The 23,167-nt window shown below is 47.7% G+C and overlaps 1 protein-coding gene across 1 annotated transcript in view; it reads left to right on the top strand.

Annotated features, from left to right (window-relative positions):
• The first annotated feature begins 362 nt into the window (after positions 1–362).
• LOC146194510 (uncharacterized) overlaps positions 363–23,167 on the top strand; it is a 191,696-nt gene continuing 168,891 nt past the window's right edge. Inside the window, exon 1 of the mRNA XM_084597449.1 lies at positions 363–661. The gene's annotated coding sequence lies outside the window, so the exon portion shown is untranslated. The remainder of the gene's footprint in view (positions 662–23,167) is intronic.

Raw genomic sequence — 23,167 nt, 5'->3', positions numbered from 1 at the left:
AAACAATCCGAAGAGCCTATTTTTTTCATACTATGCTGCCGCAGGCGTTGTTTCTTATAAGCGATATATCTATGAAAGTGTAATTGCTGCGCTTAGATTTCAATATTACAAGCCCCCGGAACAGAACTGTTGCACAGCTGCTTAATAAGATGCGCAAGCAAGCATGCTACGCATATGTACTTTAATTTAAGCCTGCCAAAGCCGGGGCATTACGCTTTCAGCCTTCTCTTCAACACTTTTTCCTGTCCTGCCGGTTCGTCCTCTCGCCGCTATACCTACCTTCGGCGCCCCAGTCGCGCGTCGAACAGAAACCCGCTCTGCGGCGAAGCCCTCCGCCTCTTTCCTCCTCTCCGAGCGACCCACTCACGCTCAAGCGCTCCTGCCTTGCCGCCGCACAAGACGGCGAACCGCCGAACTCAGCCGGGCTTGCGAGGAGCGTTGGCGCGTCTGGTTCAAGCGCGTGCGTGCGCGTTCTCCGTTCCACATTCCAGCCTGTGAGATCTCGTGGACGTGCTGCTCTTTCGAGTTCTCGTGTGCCCCTCCGTTGGTGCGCCGTGCTAAGTGTTCGGCGAAGAATAACCCCTGGATTAAACCCGCACGCGGTGCCCGGCGCCTGCGAGCGCGCCGGACGACGCCTGCTCGTCCCTCGGAGCTGGAACAGGTGAGCAGCCGTTTGTTTTGATACCCCGTGCCCGGGGCAACGGCGGCAAGGGGAAAAATTGAGGGAGAGGAAAAAAGAAGGCACCGGATCGGCCCAGACTACAACCTCTTGGGCACGCTGTCTTTTCTGCTTTACTATGTAGGTGTGTACCAGCGCGCCGAAACTTTTCTCCAACGATGCACGGTGTCGATTTTTCCTTTGGAGAGGATCCGCAAGGTCATGCCATCGCACATCCACTGAGGCACTGGATCACAGTAGTTTTTAGAACAACTCTAACTAAGGGTGTGTTGTCATTATCCATCCGTCTTCTTCCACACACTTTGAAAATCAGGATCGTTGTAAGAACACTGCTAAAGCTTAGTGGGGGCTGCAAAGTTATCTAACCTTGCCATTGTGGCCTCCAGCCTAGCATTGACAAAGACGTGGTTGCCAGCAGACATGCATATATCATTACTCCGGAAGACAACGCGATTGCAGTAGAGATAACACCCGTTTAGTCACCGATCACGTGACCCTTTGTAACAATTCTCTTACGTTCGCATCATTAATTCAGTCCTGCATGCTCCAGTCCACTCTTCAAAAACAATGTTCTTTTCTACGACATCTTGATTGTATGTTCCTTCAAACGGATGCATCATGTTTATGAGCTTTTTTTGCCCTTATAATCTTTGCAGAACAGTGTCTGTATAAGTGCCGCTCTGTTTCAATTACGAGGGATAATGCACTGCGTACGGGTGGTCTAAACCTAGGCTCCTCGTGCAGCACATTGCTGATGCTCTTCCTCTGGGTCGTTTACTTTTTGACGCCCACCTGTTGTTTGGTTCATGCGCCGGTGATTGACGTCAGCGATTTCGCTGAGCTGACTTTCCATGCTGTGCTATTGTGTAAACGTAACGTTACGCGAACGGCAGTAACGGCGCTTTCAACCTCTGCAAGTGCACCGGCTCTCGCGACCATGGTTCAGCACGAATTGCATTACTCTCTCCATTGTCACCAGCACCGCCTGCCAACGCGTCGCATCCTGACTGCCGCCACAACACGGCACATTAACTAGAATACTTACTTATATATACGCTGGAAGAGGTATTATGAAAGGAAATAGGGGCACAGCCAGCATGCACAGAACAAATTTTGTTGCTTTCACACTAGAGTTGTGTCTCGCTCATGGGCATAATGTTCAAGAAGAAAAAAAAACATTCTTAATTAAAGACAATCAGTGCTTTCCGCATGGTTTTAGAGTACATGTTGGATGTGGAGATCTATCGTATTTGCGCGGCTGCGACGAGAGTTTTTTTTTTTTTTTTTCTTGAAATCACATTGTTGAGAACACCCTTCGCATTATATTAGGAAGCAAGGCGTGAGTGTAACTCGATGTTTTTAATATGATTATTATTATTAAGCCATTATTGGCTTATATGGGACCGTTTTACTATTCCGATTCCCGGGTGTTCAATAATGGTTATTATTATTATTATTATTATTATTATTATTATTATTATTATTATTATTATTATTATTATTATTATTATTATTATTGCTGTTCGCAAAAATATCTCTACAGCTAAGCTCGCCAGTTTGCGAAAAGAAATCAACATTTAAGGCGAACCCCTTCCTAGGGTTATGGTGAAAATCTCGCGTTCGCCAGATGTGTTCGCGAGACGTCGCAAGTAGGTTATGACGTCGACATAATTTCCCCTTTTGGTTAGTGAGGCCTTCATTCCTAATGTCAAGAAGTCGTGAGATGAAGGTGCCGCTGACTACGAAGCCAAAGAAGATAAATGAATGAAATTATAACAAGTACACAAAGACGCACGATAGATGTAGAAAAGTGCACAGAATAGATAGAAGAGGAGGAGGAAAGGGTTTCGACATTAATTTCTTAAGCGACGCTGAATGCAGGCCTGTGTTTTTTACAACGTAGGGGCTCTAAAAGACGACGTGGAAGAAGAATGACCGTGAGGAAATGCTAGCAGTTATGACGAACGTTACTAGAAGAAACTAATTTTGACCATGGGAGCAACTGACGGCTGCAGGCTTCAAAGCGATAACGGCTCCGGACACGTCAGGCCCAAGCAATGTTTCGCGTTGCGTTAGATTAGGTCAGTGGTTTGCTTAAAGCTACATCTCGCCATATAATTGTGAGCTAGTGTTAGAATTGTAATATATTTTTTTCTTCCTGGCGCCACCTCGCGTTATATTCGTTACAGCGTTTTTATAAGTGTAAATATCGTATTTTTTTATATCTGAGCCTTCTGTATAATAATAGGCAGGGCATTTCTAGCAGCCCTGTATCCCGGGATTTCCTAGAACTATACTCAGGCTCTTAAAGAACAGCATCAAGCTTACCTGCGAGCATTTTGCCGAGTACTATTCTGATGCCGTATTGCGCTGTATCTGCACGCCGTAAAAAGAGGGGTGGGACTGTCAGCAGCTATCAAGTGTACTCAACTCTGCTCCTAACTTCATACATGTGATTTCGTCGAACACATATATCAGGCGCCAAAGATGCCTCCGAAAGAGTCATTATTTACTCCCATATGAGTGTCTGCGGCGCTTCCAAGCCGCAGTTCCTGACAGACGTTGCTGCTATGAGAAGGAATCCTCGTAGGAGGCGCCGAGCACGATGTGCTTGACTGCGGTCGTCTCTGCAGCGGGTGGTATTCGCGAGGTAGTAATGCACGGTGCTGCTAGTCACGCCCGCGTCGTTACTCATATGTGCAGTCGAGTCGGTTCTTCCGGAGCTGCGGCTGCAAGAGTTTGAGCTCCAAGACGCGAGTTCAATCGCAAGTCGCGTCTCCTGCGCGGTCAAATGAGCAAGGTCACTCACAAAGATGTCTCTGTGATCACTCCAGGGCGCCTGGTGTGTTTCAGGACACTGTATTTATCTAGAATCGGGTCTAGGGGGAGAATGAAATGTTTATAAAATTTGTTGCGGTTTGAAGAATCGGTAGCAAGCTTTCTTTTTTTCATTAAAGATAAAGGAGCAAGGCCTGCGCACAGCTGATAGACCGGTGCAGTGTCATCCTATTGCTGTACGCTTCTCCTTGAGATCGATTTCGAGGTTGTTGTTTTTTTTTTTTTTTTTTTAAATACAAGTGCACACAAAAGTTTCCGGACCGTGGAAAACAATAAAAGCCCGAATTTCTTGGCTCTATAAAGACTGTGCAAGGCATTCAAGGGTGGGTTAGGTATAGGTCACGCAGAGCAGCGCGCACCGTGCGGTTCAGGTCCCGGCTGTATGTTTGGATTTCCGATAAATTACATTCCATAAAATTTTTTGAACACCTGTACGGCAGTTATTATTGCCGCTATTTAGTAAAGGTTTTACGCCCCCCTTTTCTTTTCCACGGGCAGCGGGAAACGCGAGATGAGGCTTTAACAGCAGTCGGCACCCAGCTTTACAGCTACGTCTTCTCATTATTCTTTCATCGTTATTCGGTAAATTATACACTGATGCCATAAACGCTTATGTTTTCCCACTCCGACTACGTCACAAAGTTGCGGTGGCGCTGTCGTCGACAGTGACTTCCGCCTGGTAGGCAAAACATCTCAGTCGCTTTTGCATACCGTGATTGAGTGGTAGTTTGCTGCTGCCAGAAAAAAAAAAAAAAAATATATATATATATATATATATATATATATATATATATATATATATATATATATATATATATATATATATATATATATATATATATATATATATATAATATGTGACACCATGTCTAGTTGCATAGCCGTGGCATGTGCTGCAAGGCACAGGAAGGGAAGTTTACTAAGCTCGCACAGATTTCTTGCCGACGAAGGCAGCCGTAAACAGTGGCAAAGTGCGAAGGCTGGATAATATATATATATATATATATATATATATATATATATATATATATATATATATATATATATATAATATGTGACACCATGTCTAGTTGCATAGCCGTGGCATGTGCTGCAAGGCACAGGAAGGGAAGTTTACTAAGCTCGCACAGATTTCTTGCCGACGAAGGCAGCCGTAAACAGTGGCGAAGTGCGAAGGCTGGATACCGGCGATGGCGCATCAAGTATGCGGCGAACACTTTGTCACGGATAAGCTGACGCTTATGCACGTTTACACCAAAGAGGTCTACCTGCTCAAAGGTCGCGAATAACTCGAGTTTGGTCTTAATTGCGACACGTAATGGGATCTTAGTACTGTATTGGTGCAAGTGCGACCGCACGTAACATATGTAGACTATGCAGACAGTTGTTTCTTTGTTGGAGCGTGCTGAGATAGGTCTGCCTATCTAAACCATTCCTTAAGCACATTTTTTTTTTTTTTTTTTTTTTTTTTTTTTTTTTTTCACTTTGGTAACTGCACGTGCCCGCAGTGAGCTGCTTCACATGCGATCTGTGTTGAACTCTTCTCCATGTTTATGTTGCATGGCTAACCTTCGCTGTGTTTACCTCAAATTATTTTAATCTATTTCGTGATGAAGGTCGCCACTGATCATTGACAGCCGCTGATTTGCTTCTCTGTAGCTGCATTGTTTTATACCGAGCAGTTTTAGTTGTAATCACAGCGGTTAATTACCCGCTGTGAATACAACTAAAGCTGCTCAGTGAATGCGATTTGGGGGTTGATTATCGCCGAGTGACACACATACTCGTGATTCAGACTATCTGAGGATATCTACACCAACTGACGTACTGCGTGGAACACTGTCGCTTATCGTAACGCTGAAACGCGTCCACCGTAGCAGGGACTGAACTGGGTCGCCCTAAGTAAGATACCACTGCGGCCGCTGCAGCTTGTAATTGTAATGCAAGCTAAAAGCGTGCATACCTGTGAAGAAATGGCAAAGGCTCTTTTTTTTTTTTTTTTCCAGCGATTAACGCAAGAATAAGCAAATCCATGCTGTGACAAGGGACAGAGCCCTTGCTTCTTTTAATGCTAGCGAAGGGCTTCGTTCTTACCAACAACACTCATTTGCCGCTCGGTGTGAAGAATCATCCAAGGATGCAATGATGTTTCGAGCGGAATACTTCGTACGTCGTTTGCGCGAGATGTTCACTGTCTACTCCCCCCCCCCCCCCCCCCCCCCGCCACAAAAACAAAAAAACTTTGTAATTCCCCACGCGTTCCGCGGCTAGTTTGCTGTGCGAAAACATCAAATAAATAATAACGTTGCACATTTTCCTTGGCGGGTAGCAACGCTTCGCTTCTGCACCTTGAACCCACTCCGTCAGGTACGGCGTGCGGGGCCAGTGGTTGCACGCTGTGTACATGGGATTTTTCATTTATCGCTTTTGTTCTCATCGCCGAGGCTCACGAAATGCTCGCATAGCCTTGTGTACTTGGACTTGAAAGAAATCAGGTCGAGTCGAATATTCGAGAGAAAGAGCCAATTTTTCAATGCGTGACGGGTTGATTGCTCTTTTCCAGGGTGGAAGAAATATGCTTTTTGCCTCGGAGTTCTGCCATTTCCCTCTAAAAGAGGATCCGACTCGACTTTTGTTGGGTTCATGTAAAGCCTCTGAGCACATGATTATTTTGTCTGCCAAAACCTCGCCGACACATCGCAATAACACGCTCTTGACACGCTTGGCCACAGTGTCGCTCCCATGCTTTTTGCCTACCGTGGGATCGCAGACGACTGCAGCCCCAGCTCGGTCGCCTTGTTTGTTTGTAAACATGGAGGAGGTCTCTACTGAGAGAACGAAACAGAGCCTGTTCCATAGCATGTCTACAGTGGCAGTCTCTGACATATCGCCTGTTTACGCTCGTCTTCGCACTCGGCACAAAGTGCAGACAGAGCTGTCTCCTGCGGCTTGTATCTCATACAGCGCTGCGCGCCCTCGCCACGTTCTGGTGTCTTGGAGCCTTCACTGCCCGACCGACAGATTAGACTCCAAACTCAACATTACTTTTTGTTTTTGTTTCTCAACTAAGGGTGTGACCAGTTTGAGATTAAATGGGGTAGTGATAGTGAACTGACGATAGGTTGAGTTGAAAATGCTATTTACGACGTATACGGCTTCATGCCAGTATTTGAGTGCTTGTTTTCGTTTTGTTCAGGTAAGCATCTGAATGAATAATTTCTGAAAATGGGTTCTTAACACTTTCATTTAACGCATAGCTTTAGTGCCAGTGGTGTCCAACTTCTCACGCAGATCGCTACTGCTACAAATACGCGCTGGAACGCGGAGAAAAAATCTCCTACACTTTAGCCTTCATTGTAGTCCCCGCTAACTACAAGTATTAATGAAAAAGTGCGCAATACTTCTGGGCAATATTTTCGTAATTTCCGAAATAAGGGAGTGGAAAAGTAGCCTAAAGAAACAACTTTTCGACCCACGCCAGGTAATTTTTTCTTGGGAGGCATTGAACAAACTGCTAGGACAGAACCCTTCATTGAGCAGAGGGCAGCTTTTAAGCATTTTTTACCATAGTACTGTAAGTACGAAGCCCTAAGAGTCGCAGATTTCACTGTTTCCATGATAGGCGTCATGCCGCTGGCTTTCTTTCCAATAATTCGAAGGCGTCCACGGGGTCAGAGCCGAGATGGGGCAGCCAAGAAAAAGAAAAGGGGAAGGAGGCGGCGTGCGCGAGCCGCATAACAACGCGGATGAGGCTGTAAAAACACTCCTACGCGCAACTTGGAAACGCCGCTGCAGTGGGCGTTACTCGTATGTATATGTGGGGGATGTATACCTCAGCGGCTTGGCGGACACAGAATCAGCATATTTTTTTCTATTCCCATCCTTCTTTCTGTCTCTCTCTGTCCGTTCTTCATTCGGCATACCTTCTTTTCTTTTAGTTTCAGGGCGGAATGCATTGAGGATGCGAGTGATGAAAAGCAGGTTCACTTTTCTGCACATTTGTTGAAAGTTTCTTCCGTTCATTCATCTAACAGGCGTTACGATGCGCCGCCCGCAAAACGCAAACATCTCCGTTCAGTTTCGCTCGCTAAGATTTTCACTGATTACGCGTAATGTTCAGCTGAGTGCCCCAGTTTAAGCTCCGTCCACATTATCTCGCATTCTTCTTACCACCGAGCAAGGAGGCGGTTGAACACAGACGGAACAGATGCGCGCGGCCGAAATGTGGCAATTTTCGTTCTGCCGCTGGAGTCCAGTACAAGGATTCACGAAAAAGCGCCGCTGAATTTTCGTTCGCGTGGCTTCTTTTCTGCTCATCGAGTTCCTCTGCGACGATTCTTCAACGCGCTCCTTCTCCCCCTTTTTTTCTTCTTCTTACAGCGCCATATTTTCTCTCCCTGCTGTCTTCTGTCCTCTCTTATTCTTATTTTCTTCCCTAAGAAAGAACCCACCCATTCGAGACTGCTCCGAGTTAACGCCAGTCTCGTTAGGTTCAATAAACTAGTCTGCCATAAAGACCGTTCGCTTCTCCAGACGGGAACTGGGCTCGCGTTTCTTGCTTTTCGCCCCAACTCCGCCTGTGTTCGATTAATGTGCAGGGCGGGACAGGCATTGCGGTTGCTGAAAAACACAACTCTGGTATTCAGTCGTCTTCGTGCGCCTACATGGATTTTCCTTTTGCCGTCGAAATAATTAGAGAACGGCATGCAAGTAAGGGAAAACGCGACTTGATAAGTTATTACGCCACAAATTAAGGAAATGCTCGAAGATAATGTTATCCAGCCTTTCAATAGCCCGTGGTTCTCCCCAGTCGTTCTAACTAAAAAGAAAGACGGCACGTTACGTTTTTGCGTCGATTACCGCAAACTGAACGCAGATCCTGAAAACGTGAAATACCCGTTTTATACGAACTTTGTCTATTATTAGTGTACGTGTCATGCACGTAAGAGATTAAAAAAAGGAATGGGGTAAAAGGCGAAAGTAAGTGCAGGTCGTCTTGTTCAAAAGTGCTCAGGCCACATAGCGTTTAGCACCGTACACTACATATCTTCTAAAATCTTCTGAAGGTCTGTGAAGGAAGCTATATACCCTGAAGGCTTTTGAATAACGGGTGATATCCGTAATTACAACCAGCGCCATGACTACGTTTATCTCACCTTCAAGCCGCACTGCTATCATAAGAATGTTGCGCTTAAGTGTTCCGCGTAATGCTTGTCCTCGAGAGCTCCTTCATTCTTAATATGGGCCCGCTTGCACAAAACGATCTTAAGACTGTCTTAGCTAAGTCCAGACTTTACTGAGTCTAAAGGATAGACCGCAGCGCTTAAGACTGAAGTCGAGACTGGGCTTCAGCCCTGACTTGAAGACGTCGCTTGCACGATTATGACTGTAATGCTGTCTTAGTTAAGAGACAAGGACGCCAGGTACCTAAGTAGATTAATTAGGGAAATACAGGGATGCGCTGGCCCTGTCCCCGCTGTAAGATGTATACATTCCGTCAGTCTAGCGCTTCGTAAACTCCGTGCCATTGCTTTTTGCGGCTTAGAATTGTGTTACGAGGTAAGATGCCCCAAGTGGTTGCTGAGGGCGTTCAGAGAAGCCACTCTCGTGAACACGAGCCGTCTTAAAGTCTGGTTTTACTAAAAACACGTACCGTTTAAGTCTGGACTTAGCGCGGACGGGCCCTGGTCTCAACTTAGCATTCGGAGCGGGTACTACTGCCGTGCCTTACGCTTCTCGGTGTTGCTTTCCCATCTGAACATCCCCCCCCTCCCCTCCCTGCCCTCCCTGCCCATTGTCAACTGCTGCAGCTACAGCGTAAATATGTTCCTCCTCTCTCTCTCTTTCTCGTAGATGAATCGTGCGCCGGTGCATTCGCGCACAGCAAGCAGTCAGCGTGGTCTGTAAACACGAGCGGTCGTCGGCGGCGTTTTCTAACATGCGCGCCTGTTTTAGAACGAGGTGACTGAAAGCTTTGTGCGAGCCGGCTGCTTTCCGGGCCGCTACGCGGGGGTGGAGGATTCCCTCGGGCTAACCTAAGGCAGCTGACGGTAGACCGCAGTCGAGGCGGCTCGTGTTGCCTCTTGTTTTGCCTTCCAAAACACGTTTCTGCACTGTAACAACTGTCCTATATACATCGCGTACCATGTGCGTAACCCGTCCCACGCGCTGTGCGTTTATTCGACTAAACATTAAATTTTCCCTCTCACATACAGTTGTTGATGCTTTGTGAAAATCAGTTGCATAGTTTTCCAACACACACCAGCAAAATTTGCACGAATGTTGATAGTTCTGGCTTAAAACGTGAGAAACAAGTACAAGACTTAGTTTGCGAAGTGTCACAAAGTGTATAAATTTGCCGATAGCAATACGACTATTTGAAAGAAAAGCACGCAACTGACTGTGAAATTACTTCGTGCTTCGAAGATTTATGTGAATCCAGCTGTATGCTGCCGAAATACGCCTGCATGAAACTGGCGAATGGTATGCCCACTGGTCGAAGTATGTTATTTATAGAGCTTTGGCTAGGTGACGACACGCATATCGCTACATGGAGGATGCCACATTCGTGTGAAACGAGGAAATAACTTCCATACGCCTTTTTATAAGGTGAAAGCTAGCTACGCGTACGCAAGTGAGTAAATACCGATGTAGGATGTTAAATGCCTCTTCTGCTTCTTGAATATTTATTTAGCGTTTTTTCCTGCATAAGTCCCGCATCCATGAGTGCCTTCTATTTTGGCCATGCACGGTTTCACACCCGCAAAATTACTCTGCTCTCAATCCAGCCTCGAGGGCCACGTTCCGGTGGAGGCGAAAGGCTCTATGGGATATCAGTGCTCGTGAAAGAACGACAGGTGGCCAAAATTTGTTCCCAATACTAAATCTGGTTCTTTTCTTGTATAGTTCGGCGTACGTTGAGTTTGCTGCAACTGGGCTTTCTGGTTAGCCGTATATGGACTCTCCGTAGGCTGAACTTGAACTGCAACGTATGTGCGTTCTTTTTCATCCAAATGACGTACACTTTACTAGAATTCTATATCCCGCGATCTTGCCCCTGCAACCGCACGCTATGCCACCGTACCTAGGGCATCCCACTATTGTCAAAAACAAAGACGGCAGGTCTTCTGCGTGCACAAAACCTAAGCACCTATAATGCACCAAAACTTGACATTTTGCGTCGATGCATATGTCCAAAGGCACGTACTCCACCTATTCAGACTCGGAACGCCGTAAGTGCATTCATATGCCCAGCATATCTGACGCACAAAACTCTCTTTATGAACGACCTTTCCTTTCTGACGCCTCGCTCATCAATAAATGATCAACCCCAGCATGGAGTAATTTTCGAGGATAAAAAAAGGGGGTATTTGAAGAGCAATGCAACCATCGAAGGGGGGGGGGGGGGGGGGGTAATTCAGCTCTATCTACACAGGGAGTGAAAGGGGCTTGCAGCACTCGGTCACACCGCGTTTGTTCCGTTTTGATTCATTCCATTCATTGCACTGCAAGACTGCGGTGCAGTGCGCCCGAGTCTATGCGACCGGCGTGCGAGAACTTCGCTCGTGCTCGCGCGTGTAGTCACGCACGCTGCAGCCGGCGAGACAGGATGTAAGGAAATGAGGATATAACAACTCGCCCCCCCCCCCCCCCCCCCTAAATTGTTTTTACTTTCTTGAAAGGCCTTCATCTGTATAGTCGGGCGAAACACGATGCTGTGCAACATTTACGTCATAGAGTATTGTTATAAATGTTACTGTTGTTATCCGTGCGGCTTTCAACTTTCCATGCGATGATGGCGCCAGAAATGGTAACGTTTCGCACAGACGTCATAACGCATCAGCAGGCGAACTCCCCTTTACCTGCTCCTTGAAGATGCTTGAAAAGCTTGCGGTTCAGTTTTGGTGTCTCCTAAACTGCCTACTCTCCTTCTGTCCAATGTTTTCCTGTGGGAATTCGGCGCGAAGGGCTCCATGTGTGGCCCAGTCGACGCGGAGTGGCGGTCGCAAGGCCAGTAACCTGCGGTAAATGCAAATGCGGCGCTCTTCGTGCGCGGCGCGCCAGCAGAGGTCAGTCGGTGAGGGGCCACGAAGACGAGCATCTTGGACTCTGCATAATACGAGACGCTCTGGGAAAGCTGGCTAGCGGTGTCCCTTTCGTGCTCGCGACGAGTGAGACAGCCCGCTGTCTCTGAGGGCGTCGGCTCCAGCAAATATGCGCGCCCGCTTGAGGTTGCGCCACGGTCGACGGCCGATGGATATTAGAGAAGAGGCGACTACGGAAGGAGGAGGGGGAATGTCTAACCGGCCGACCGACCGCTCCCGGGAGGGTGCCGCCGCTTTCTGGGTCGGCCCCGGAGGTGACCTCTCGCGAATGCGTTGCGTGAAGGAGCGTGGCAGCCGCCGAAGGGCGGCCACTCGACACTGGCGTAGTACTCAATTTTAGCCCCGAAGTTGGCGGCCGTCGACAGACCATTTCACCGGGCCTGTACCCTGAGTGTCGAACGCAACGCGAACAGCATAACTGAAACGCGGCCGCGCTGCAGGAATACAAATGTGGTTCATTAGCACTTTCACGCTAGCCCCATCAAAGTGAGGGCTCCTCTGTTTAGCCGTCCTTCTTATTTTTTTGTTTTCTTTTCCGGAGCACTTGCCTCGTTCGCATGTCTTGTGACGCTTAAAGCATACATTCGGGCCCGTCGAAATTTTGTGCCCGCGTACGAAATCGCGCTTCGAGAGTTGGCTGCCATGAAGCGACATTTTGTCAACCAAAGTTTTTTTTTTTTTTTTTCAGTTTATCGGTAAAGAGAACTTTCTCTCGCATATAGATAGCTCATAACTCCATTCTGGCCGTCAAACGGCATTGCCATTGTGGGCGTCGGGCCCCACGGGTAATATGTGCCGGGCAGTGAGTCTTTTAGAGGGCGCACATTCGCGGTCACATAGTGGATTTTCACTTATGGGTGGGTGGTCTCCAGGGAGCTGAGATGTGGAAGGTAACAATCAGTTTGTAGATAAAAAATAGTTAGTCATTTCCCTGGCAAAATTCAGAATGAATTCTGTATAATATATTTAGGATAACGAGGCCCTCCTCTTGTCCTTGTCTCCTGAGTAAGCAAATTAGTTAGAAACGAGAAAAGGGTGCGCGTATTATGCGTAATCATGGAGTGGTTATTAATTGAGTGCTCTAATTTGGTAATGAAAATACCTTGTATTGCGATCTGGTCCACTTAGTGCACGGTGAAGTGTTTTAGCAGCATCTTCCTGTATTTTTGTCAAACGTGTTTCTCCGATGCCTGATTTCCGGTTTGCATCCTCATTGAAACCTGGAATGAAGCTCATTCCGCTTTCGATTGCGATTCCACACAATCAATCGATCATTCAGTCAGGGAAATGAACAAGCAAGGATTTATTTATGCATCAGATATGCTGTGCGCTGTGGCCACTTTTACGCATTAGCGTCTCTCGTAGCCTGAGTCGCTTTGGGACGTTAGACCCCACAAACCAAGCCAAACCCTTTACACATTACGCCGCAATGCACTGCTGCGTCTTCCATAACAATGAAAAACAAGAAGCGCAGCAACTTTAAGCTAGTTTGAATACGTCTAGTGTGCCTGTTTCTATAACTTGAGAGCAACTTGATACGAGTACGAATTGACGGTATGAGAAACGCATTCCCAGTTTATTTCTACTCACTTCCTCTTCTGAAGGTTTCTCATCCGTTTGTGCGCAGTTACGATGCATAGCGTATAATAAAAACACGGACATCAGTCTGGTTTTCTTACGTGTAAATGCTGCTTTATTCGTTTTCACCCTAGCGCCTTTTTACCTCTACGCACGATTCGCGGTGTGCGGCTGTGGCTATTCAACCTCAATTGCTCACGCGGAGTTCGCCGGCGCCTAAACAGTGTTTGAACGGGGACGTCCTCGTATCGAGAACGACCGCTTTTGCCATTTCAGCTACGCCGTTCTCGAGCGCAGGTGACTCGGAAACCTGGCTGTACAGCTTTAAATCAGCTTTGTAAGGGTAACACCGCGGTGCTCGATAAGGTTAAGGAGCCCAGCTGCCGAGGAATTCCGTTGTTGGATACGATGGAGCTATAGGTCGCGTCCTAGACGCCTGACATTTTGCCGCTACCTCATTTCAGCGACGGCAAAATAGCGGCAAAGAAATATTGATGCTTATGAGCTGCTTATGTGTACGAAACAGAAGTCTCAGTTGCGCTGTTCTTGTAGCCCGGACGCGATGTAACTATCCAACTTTCTTTTTCGTTATCTTACACTGGATCAAAGGTGCGGGGTTAATCGGATCTGGAAGGTGCCTCTCAAGGCCACAGAAAACAATGTGAAGCTTTCCTTTACTGTGAGACTAAATCCCCTCGCCCCCCTTCATGAATCTTAACATATAGGAGACTTCTGCAGATACTTCATAGTTAAGAAAAAATTGTAATAATATTGTCCGCTAGTGTCTAAAAAAATAGTTTTTCACAATCAATTTCTATTTTATGTTTGTCGAAATGTTCCTGAACGAAGTATGGACAGAGCCTGACTTAAGCGGCTCTGCTGCAGGTGCGTATAGTCATGACAACAGCGACACAGTTGCGTGAAGACTGCTGCCTAATTTCGGCTACTGCATGTCTTGCATCTGCGGCGCTCGCGTGACTGACAGTCGAAATTCCAAGTAGGAAGCGGTGTGTATACAAAGCGTCTGCTCGCAAGGCCTGGCGCATGGCGGTGTGCGAAGTATGCAAGTAGAGCGAAGGCAGCGGACTTCGAAGCGCCCGTTTCCCTTTTAAGAACGACCTGGCGCCCTCGTCAGACACCTGTTGCCTAGACAAAAATAGGGCCAAGGGGCCGTCGTGGCCAGTGGTCGTGACGGCACAATGCAACGTAATTGCTATACAATTACACACCGCTGCTGTTCAGCTCCCCTAAAGTTTTGCTACTGAACACGGGGTCACGGGTTCGGCACGAGCCTCTGCAGCCCTATTTCGATGGAGAAGCGCAGAAAATCTCTCGCATTTAATACTTCGATGGAGCGGAAAAAACCCTTTGCATGTGTGACCGAAGTTGCCTCTTCCGCTTTGGTTACTCGGATTCGGTTCATCTTTCCCCGCATCACCTGCAGCGGCTGTCTGGTATACGGGCAAAGAAGCAGTCCAGCGCGTCTCCGCCTCCTTTATATTGCCGTGTCATGATGCAACTTCACCAGTCCCGACAACCTTTGCTTCTAGCCTGTGTTGAACAAGTTGCGAGGCTCGTGTTGACACACGTCGTGTCTCTCTAGCGACGGGTTGAATGTCCTCCATAAGCTTCCTCAGGATCCCTGTCTTAAGCCTTGCCAGTTAACGGCCAGGTGGAATCAGCTGTCCCTACTAATCACCGCGCGCGCCTTTTTTTTTTTTTTCCTTTTTGTTTCTACGGAGCAAGGCGGCTATAGAACAATCGAGCAATACGTGCGTTATCCCCGAGGTCCTGAAATAACAGGTGTATTTAGTCCTCTAGAAGATATGCATTTACCAAGTGTGGAAATGTGCTGCATTGTTTTTACCCACTCATTCACATGTATTTCTTGGTTACGACTACGAATGATGTAGTTGTTCTCTCAGCCACTTTGGATCTATATTCGCAGGACAATTTCGTTGATGGAGAACCAACATGTGTGCAACCTTCGTCGAATGTGCAAAGTCCAAAGGCCTTGTTTCTTGGCCATCACCAGCCTGTCAGATATATTTAAAGCGCGAGGCGCCCCTGTGCTTCTTTTGCGGTTTCGGAATTAGTTTTCCCAAATGGCAGTACACGGCTTAGAAACAAATTCAGTGGGTTGTTTACGCTTGACAAAGACTGCACATGCGTGACTGTGCTGTGGGGTCTTCGCTCCACTTTGTTCTGCTGTAGAATCATTTCTCCCTTTTCATTTCTGATTTCTCAAGCAAGGAAAACTTATGTTCTGCCGCTCGTGGGCTGCAAGGGATTCGAACCGAGTACACACTTCTGCTATCGTTCAAAACCTCGCCCCACGTGCCAATAATTCCGCGCCTCATGTGCCGGCGCTTTACTCGAGGTCCGTGTTTTTTCTTGATCGCACTGCGCAGCCTGCGACACAGGTCATTAGAGTTATATAGGTTTTCCTGGCTAGGCCCAAGTATCGCTTTGTATTTTTTTCCTTGTTCGCTTCTTTCGCTTCATCTTATTGCGCAGCTTTATTTTTTTTTTCTTCAGATGACTGTTGAGTACCCAGTGACGGCGTTATTCTCTTTACGCGCATCTCGGTGAGTGAAGAAACGTTGCTAAAGTGCGGAGACCCTAAAAGCGAGAGCATGAAGAACCATTATATAAGAAAAGGAAAGCTGTGGGCGCGCTCTATTCCCATTCGTGGTTCTCGGTTCAGCGTCATTAACGGCGAACGAGTAGAGTTCTTTTCTTTTTCTTTTATGCTCTCCTCATTTCTTCCATTCTCGCGAAGTGCCATCCACGTTTTCAAAGAATATGGTCACGCGTTACGGTCGAGACAGAGACAAGGAGAGGAAAGGAAGAGAAAGCGGAGGGCCGCCGTGGTTCTCTGAAGTCGGGTGAAAACTTTTTCTCGAAACGTACGGCCCGATCTCTTTGCTTCGCTTTCGCTGGGCTGGATACATATTACTTCTGTTTCCCCATTCGTTTTTCTAATGCACATCCACTCCAGCATGTGTTGTACGAGTCTATTTTCGGCAGTCTTCGAGCGCATGTCGTTGCATGAAGGAAAAAAGAAAAAAAAAAAAGCCTGGCACTGCACTTTTACGGCGCTGGGGTCGACAGCCTTATATAGCGTTGCTCCACCACGCCTGTCAAAACACGTGCTTTCTCGGCTCATATGGGCCACATAAGTACTACACCGTGTGACGAGTATTGCATGCGCGGCAAGCGACAGCAAGACCGGTTACGGGGCTTTGTTGGAACTGGACGTCGCGACTGTCACAACGAGCCGTCGACCAGCGTGTCTCATGCTTGCGTACAGAGACGCTTTAAAGGCCTTAGAGCAACTTAAAATTGAAAAAAGAAAAAAAAACGCATCAGCACTGCTAGAAAACCTTAAGAGCGAAATAGCCCCGAATATCTTGGTTGCGTGTTTTCGTCTTTTGAATGATGTGTTAGATAAAATAAGCGAATTACATCGAGAAATTTGCCAATTTCGCCAACGCCCCATTAATAATTCATAACTGAATTTCTCTCTCATCTTTCGGTTCGGTTTCAACGGCCGGACACTGTGTAAAAATGTGAAGGGGCACGTCAGTGTGACAAAAAAAGAAAAAGAAAAAAAACCGACTGATTCTGTTTTATTAACGAACAACAACTGTTGCGACACGCCAGCCTGCCCCAATAGCCACAGTGGCAACGAGTGAACAGACAACTGGAAGCGTCATGGTTTACATGTTTCACGTCAGGTAGCAAATATTTTCACACCGCTGCCGCCGTCCACTGCAACCGACGTAACAAAGAAGTCAAGCTGCAAAGGTTTTATCGGAGTTAACCACCCAACCAGGTGTTTTTTACGTGCCTATGTTTCTGTTTATCAGTAGGTTGCTTGTGATCCAAGGAAAAGAAGTACCAAAATTTGTGTGCTCCTTGAAAGTTCGGATACTGCAATCCGCTGCAGTTTCCGATGGCTGTGGCGGTTGGTTTCTGGGTCGTATAGGTCGCGGGTTCTATCCCGACACGGCCGTTCCATACAGCTCGATAAAGCTTAATTGCAGAGACGCTTACTTCTTCCAGGATTGCACTAGGATGCGCGTTGCTATCGTTGCGGTGGCTATCACCTAGATAATCTTTCCGCGATAGGTGTTGTACTGTAGCGTTGTAGTGTGCTGCTGTCCGAAAAATTACGAGCTGATTTCATGATACAAATGGAAAGGGAGCTGCTACAAAGGCAGGGGAGTCAAATATTCGTTCGCCTTGTCCCCAAAATTTGTGTATTGCACTGACGCCGCAGAACAGATTACGAAAAATATACTTACTGGTAAAGTGTGGAATTCTACGGAAAGTGCGGAAACAGCTAATTCCGCCCCCAGGTGGCTGCTAAATCACGCTAACGTCAATTACCTGAGTGTGTACTCCGGCACTTGGCATTCAGTGAAACTTACATGGGAGCCAGGATGCCATGGGCAGCTTGAAGAGTGTCCAGGTGCACCTCTAGACCAGCTAATGACCGCTGGGCTTCGAGCACGCATTAGCCCCGCTTGCATCCCCACTGGCCTTCGAGCTGTCTGCATGACCCACACAAAAGGTCTCCTTTGGCAGCACTGTCCATAACCGAAGCAACACACTCGCAGAGAATACTGCTATGCAGCCTCGGCACACGTTGGTATACTCTGCACTGCCTTGCTGTGTCCTCTACGGCCCCCTCTGCATTCCATAGCTTGATTGAGTTCTGACCTTCGTCCCTGGGGAGGTTTAGCGTTCCAATTAACCACTGTCGCGTACGCGCACTCTCCGCCTGCCGAGGCACTATAGGCGAGAAGCTTAAAGGAAAATTGCTGGCGCCCCCCGTTAGCCCGCGTGGCGTCCTTGTCTGCCCAGTGAAGCGCTCCGTGTGGCCTAGATGGCTCGTTTTTGAAGCGCGCGTCTGTTTAGTCTCTCTCTCTGCAGCATGTTCCGGGCTTGGCAAGGGCAGGAATGGCGTGCGGGAGACGGGCTCGTTGTAAACCGTGGTAGCCGCGTTGACAAGAATTCAACAGTGCGAAACGAACCTATACTCGCCCTACTGATTCCTGGCTGCGTTCGTAAGCATAGCCTCAAGTATTCTGGCTTCAGGCTGGTACATACTATGTTCTCTGCCCTTAAATTATTGTGGGAAATCCCCCGATTATCGCAAATTCATCACTGGTTGTTTATACTCAGATTTGTGTAGTTCGTACCAACATGGGTAGTCTGGTAATTTGTTTTATTTCTTTTAGGCGTAGAGCTTTAATCGCAAATTACAATTTTGGCCAGATTAGCGTTTTGAGGAGCAAAAACACACTACTCCACTCGGAGCAACTCGGCCAAGTGATGGTTGAGAGCTTCTCAATTCACGCTGAGGGGAATGCAGCACGGGCGAGCATTGTACGCGTACAGAGCCAATGCATCTTCCGGCCCTTATAGAACGCAGCGCGAGCTACGAGTTTTGGAAGTTAGCGCCCCTGCCGTCGAATGAGCAAAGCACTACTCCTTGCGTTCCTTAAGGTACACAGGCATACGAAACGGCCGCTCCCTATCCGCGACTCTTTCAACCCCGTGTTCCGATCACCTTCACTGTACGTACTACTCACATAGTATGTGTTACACTTAGGCACGCTAAACGCCCCTTCTCTGCGTGTACAAAAAGACGCACCTAGCTGACGCGAGTAGCGCTCCCAGCTGAGCGTGCACGTTGCGCTGGTCGGCACTGCTTGCGTGACGCAATCTCGGCGCGCTGCGGCGGACAAAGAGATTGTAATGCCGGCCGTCATTATTACGGACCTGTAATGCGCCGTCATTACGCGAGCCGTCAGAGGGGCTGTTATACGGAGTGTATACATGTGGGGCTGCTCTACAGTCGGATGTACAAAGAGGGAAGGGCTGCCGTTTAGAGATGGACGTCACGCGACGCCAGTAACGGCTGGTAGCTTTGAATGGAGAGTACACCCTTCGTCGTGGGCGATTAAAGCGCGCGCGCTTTTTTCCTTGCTGAAGGCAAGCGCCGCATCGATGCGGGAAGAAGGCGGTTATCGGCGAACACGGTCGGCGCCGCTTTTGAGAATAGCCCACTTCTGGGCGATGAGCGACCGCGGTAACGTCCGAAGCGCGCCACGCACGGCTTCGCAAGGTTGTACGTCTTCCTTCCTCCTCGATGAATTTTTGGCCGTACCGTGGCGCAGCCCTTCGGCTATCAGGGAAACGGCAGTTTCCTCCCTTAACGACCCTCTTCTGCCGCATCCAGAACGATCTCGGCTCATGGCTTTTCAGAACCTCGCCACCTTGGAAGGCCGCACATGGTGTGCAGACTTCCAAAAGCGCTCGCAAGCTTATATGGAGACGAATCATGGAAACGCTTTCGGAGGTTTGCGTTGAAGATGGCTGCAATGGATGGCTCTCCATTCGTTCATACACTCGGCGCTGTCTGGCACTACCTCCTTCGCGTTATCTCAATCGAGTCTCTTGTATGCTCTCCTTGAATCGAGTGCGCGGCACAGTGTGGGTTTTTACCCTAGAGTGTACTGGGCTTGTTCTGTGTTAAAGCCGTCTTCGCACCCCAGAACTGTCGGATAAAACTTGGCGTCGTTCCAAGCGTTGAGAGAAAATGCGCACTTGATTTCGCATCAAAATTTTAATGCAACCGTTGTTGCGCAGTGTTCAGGATGGGGTTCGTGTCATTTCAGTGGCCATTTCGCATCCATGTGGCATAGCCAAGTTGGGGGCTAGTTTGCTAAAGGGACTCGAACCGATTAACATATCCCGTGGTATGCCAATCAGTTTAAGTGTAGGTGTCCACCGAGAAGTGAGACAACTGCGCCTTCCCTAAAAGCCAGCTTAAACAAAAAAAAAAATATAAAAGCATTCTTGAGTGGAAGACGGTGTTAAAGGCGCCTACTATAAACAACAAATTTTGGTGGCAGTTTTCTTCTTGTTAACGATACGTAACTCATTACTGTATATCGATCCGCACTCAGTTTTCGCTTACAACCGCTAAATAATTTAAAACTGAATTTTTTTTTTTTCTCACCAGTTTCGGTTTCTTTATCCGAGAGTTGGCCGTGCCGTCACTATGATGCGCGTCATAAAAAAAAAAAAAACGGCGATATAATCCCTCATTCTTCACTTCTAATGATTCCTGTTCGCTGGCTTTATCATTATAGTGAATTCAAATGACACAGTAATGATTATATCGCTGTATTTTCATTCCTCGCATGACCTTGACTTGACTGTGACGTCACAGCCATCGCTCGGCTTTTGAAACCGAGCAATGGCGAATGTACAGGGTTATGTGGAGAAATATGGGAGAGGCCTTCGCCCTAGAGTGGTATAGTCAGGCTGATGATGATGATGAATGGCAAATGTGCAGTCTTGATCCGTGTGCAATAATATCCTAGGCATCATTACAAATGATAAAATATGAACCCAAAAATGAGGTGTCTATATCCTTTAAGGCGAAGCTTGAGTATCTCCTAATACCTTATTTTTTTGTGTGTGGTGTGTGTGTGTTTGTGTGCGTGTGTGTGTGCGTGCACGGTTCGCCTTTCGTCGCCGATATTTGTCGCACTGGAAAAGCGATGGAAAGGTCAGCAAACGGGTATATATGCTTTAGCATTGAAGATAAACTGGCTTCAAAATCGTCCCTTTGCAACGAAACAACTGCGGTTGCTCCTTAGCCTAACTACAGGCTTTGGTTCGAACCTAGGAATAACAAGGTCCCTTTAACTGCGCCCGGAGGAGCTTTAGCCTTGCGAATGCTACCGGCATTCGCTTCGACGCTCGTACATAATAGCGGTTAACCATCTGCGGCGCCGCGGTTCTCTGACCTTGAAGTTCTGTCGTCGCTCGCTAGCAATTTCTCAGTTTCGGCTATCGCTTTATGGTGTCTTTTTAGAAAGACAGCAAGAATCTCTCCCATCCTGATTTAGCCTGATTTAACGGTTGCAGTTCTTTTCTTGTAATGATATAATGCACTGATATACAACGATCGCCAAAATTAAATCTCTTAGATTACGTAAGACACTTGTGAAGTCCAGTGCGCGTTCGTGTCTGTACAGTCTTCCTTCCTATGTAATCGCACAAGAGGAACTGCGGCGCACACTTCGTAATTGCTGCCGAGTAAATCGCGGCTTTCCCGCCATCTGTATAACAATGACTGCTCGAACTCGCAACTTCCACGATCATTAGACGTTTCCGGTGCGACAATTCGCTCCGTGGAGCGAGACACTGCAGGGCCTGGAAGTATCCCCTCGGGCAGGCGCAGTTCCGGCTTGACAGCGGCTTGACAACCTATGTTGAGCAGAGAAAAGCGCGAACAGGCGCCGATGGGATACGGCAGCTCAGCCCCCCCCCCCCCCCCCCCCCCCGCCGTCCCCTCTCCCTTTCTGCCCAGCTGTTCAAGAATGCATGAAACATCGCCGCCTGTTCGTCCACCTTTTCGCTCTCTTGTTCAATGATGCATACGCTCACATGTTGGTGTGATAATGGCGAGAACTCGGGGTGGCGGCCATGTAAGGAGACGTGGGTAGCAACTGTCTTCGGCTGGACGTTGGCCTAAGTGACTCGGAAGCCGCTCTTGCGTGGGCGGCCATTTGCATCTAGCCTTCGAGCATAGACGAGGCGGTCGCTTTGGGTTGTACACGCCCGCTGCCATCGTCGTTCGGATCCAGCGTGGAAGTTGTAGTCAAGAAACGCTTTAGAAACGGGGGAGCTCGTGTTTGCTCACGCGAACGCTGGTTTATCGCTGTTTCTGACGCTTGTTTATGAATCTGCGGAAAAGGCTTATCATTTTCCCCCAGTTCTCCTTTCTGCCAAATGCCACGGGGAAGCGCGAAGTGCTTTCGAAGAACGAAATTTGCATGAATCTTGCGCGCTTACTCGATGGAGAACGAACCCGCCTTTCTTTCGCGTATCTACAAAGCTGTTTTTGCGAAAGACTCGCTTGCTTTAGCGTTCCTCTCGGTGAGAAGAACGCGCGCTTACTTCGCGCTCAGTTAGGAGAAGAGGCGCTGAAACGCGAAAGGCCCTGTGTGCCTGCCGGGGAACCTTTACAAAGTCGTCGTTCGTATAACCGTTCACTCACGCGCTTTTTGCAGGTCGATGGCGAGGTGACGACCTCCAGTTAGGAAGAGGAAACGCATGATACGCTCCGTAAATGCCAATCGCTCGTTGCATAGTTTTTCCAGCGGTGTTTTCTGTTCATTCGCCTTTGGTTCTTTCATATTCACTTCTCTTGTTCAGCCTACGCTTATGCTGTTCCTCTCCTTTCTTCCTTGGCGTAACATCAGCCACTAACAAGGGCATGGCCCGTCCTTGCGATGGAAACGAGGCGTTGCGGTGCCTCCTCGGATTGACCGGCCAAGCGAACGCCTTGCTCACCGTGCACGGGTTGCTAAAGCGAAAGGCGGACTTGTGCGCTTCACCGCCATTGGGTGTAATTTTCTTTTACGTTTAATCTCCTTTTCCCGCTCAGGCATGCAGAATTAAACGGATAATTTTCCACTTCGTTTTCAATTGAAATGAAACAGTCAACTAAATTCCCCTCGTCCCTTCTTACAGCTGTGCATTTTTTTTTTTAGCTTAGAAAAGATACACTTGATTTTCGGTTGCACTTTTATCCTTTTTAAAATTGTAATTATATAATGCATTGCTATACAACGATCGTCAAAATTAAATCTCGTAGATTACGTGAGAGATGAAAACGCCGATATAAATGCTTCTTCGCCGCTTTAATTCACAAAAGCCAGCTTGACTCAAGAAAAATGTTAGGGAAACTAGGGAAGAATCTGCGATTTTACCGCCCCTCACGTCGCCTAGGCGTAACTTTCAGGTCGGGGCCATCGCTCGACTGTTGAAGCAAAACTGAAGCAAGTTAGAAAAAAGTCAGTTATAATTTAGCTGTCGTAGGCGAATACCATATGATAATCCATATTCATTAGGTTTCTCATTAACGCGAGGAAAT

The sequence above is a fragment of the Amblyomma maculatum genome, chromosome 3 (assembly GCF_055883805.1).
Source record: "Amblyomma maculatum isolate TAMU_Amacu chromosome 3, ASM5588380v1, whole genome shotgun sequence".
Taxonomy (NCBI): domain Eukaryota; kingdom Metazoa; phylum Arthropoda; class Arachnida; order Ixodida; family Ixodidae; genus Amblyomma; species Amblyomma maculatum.
Note: the sequence above shows the minus strand (reverse complement) of the source record. Positions and strands in the feature narration are given on the sequence as shown.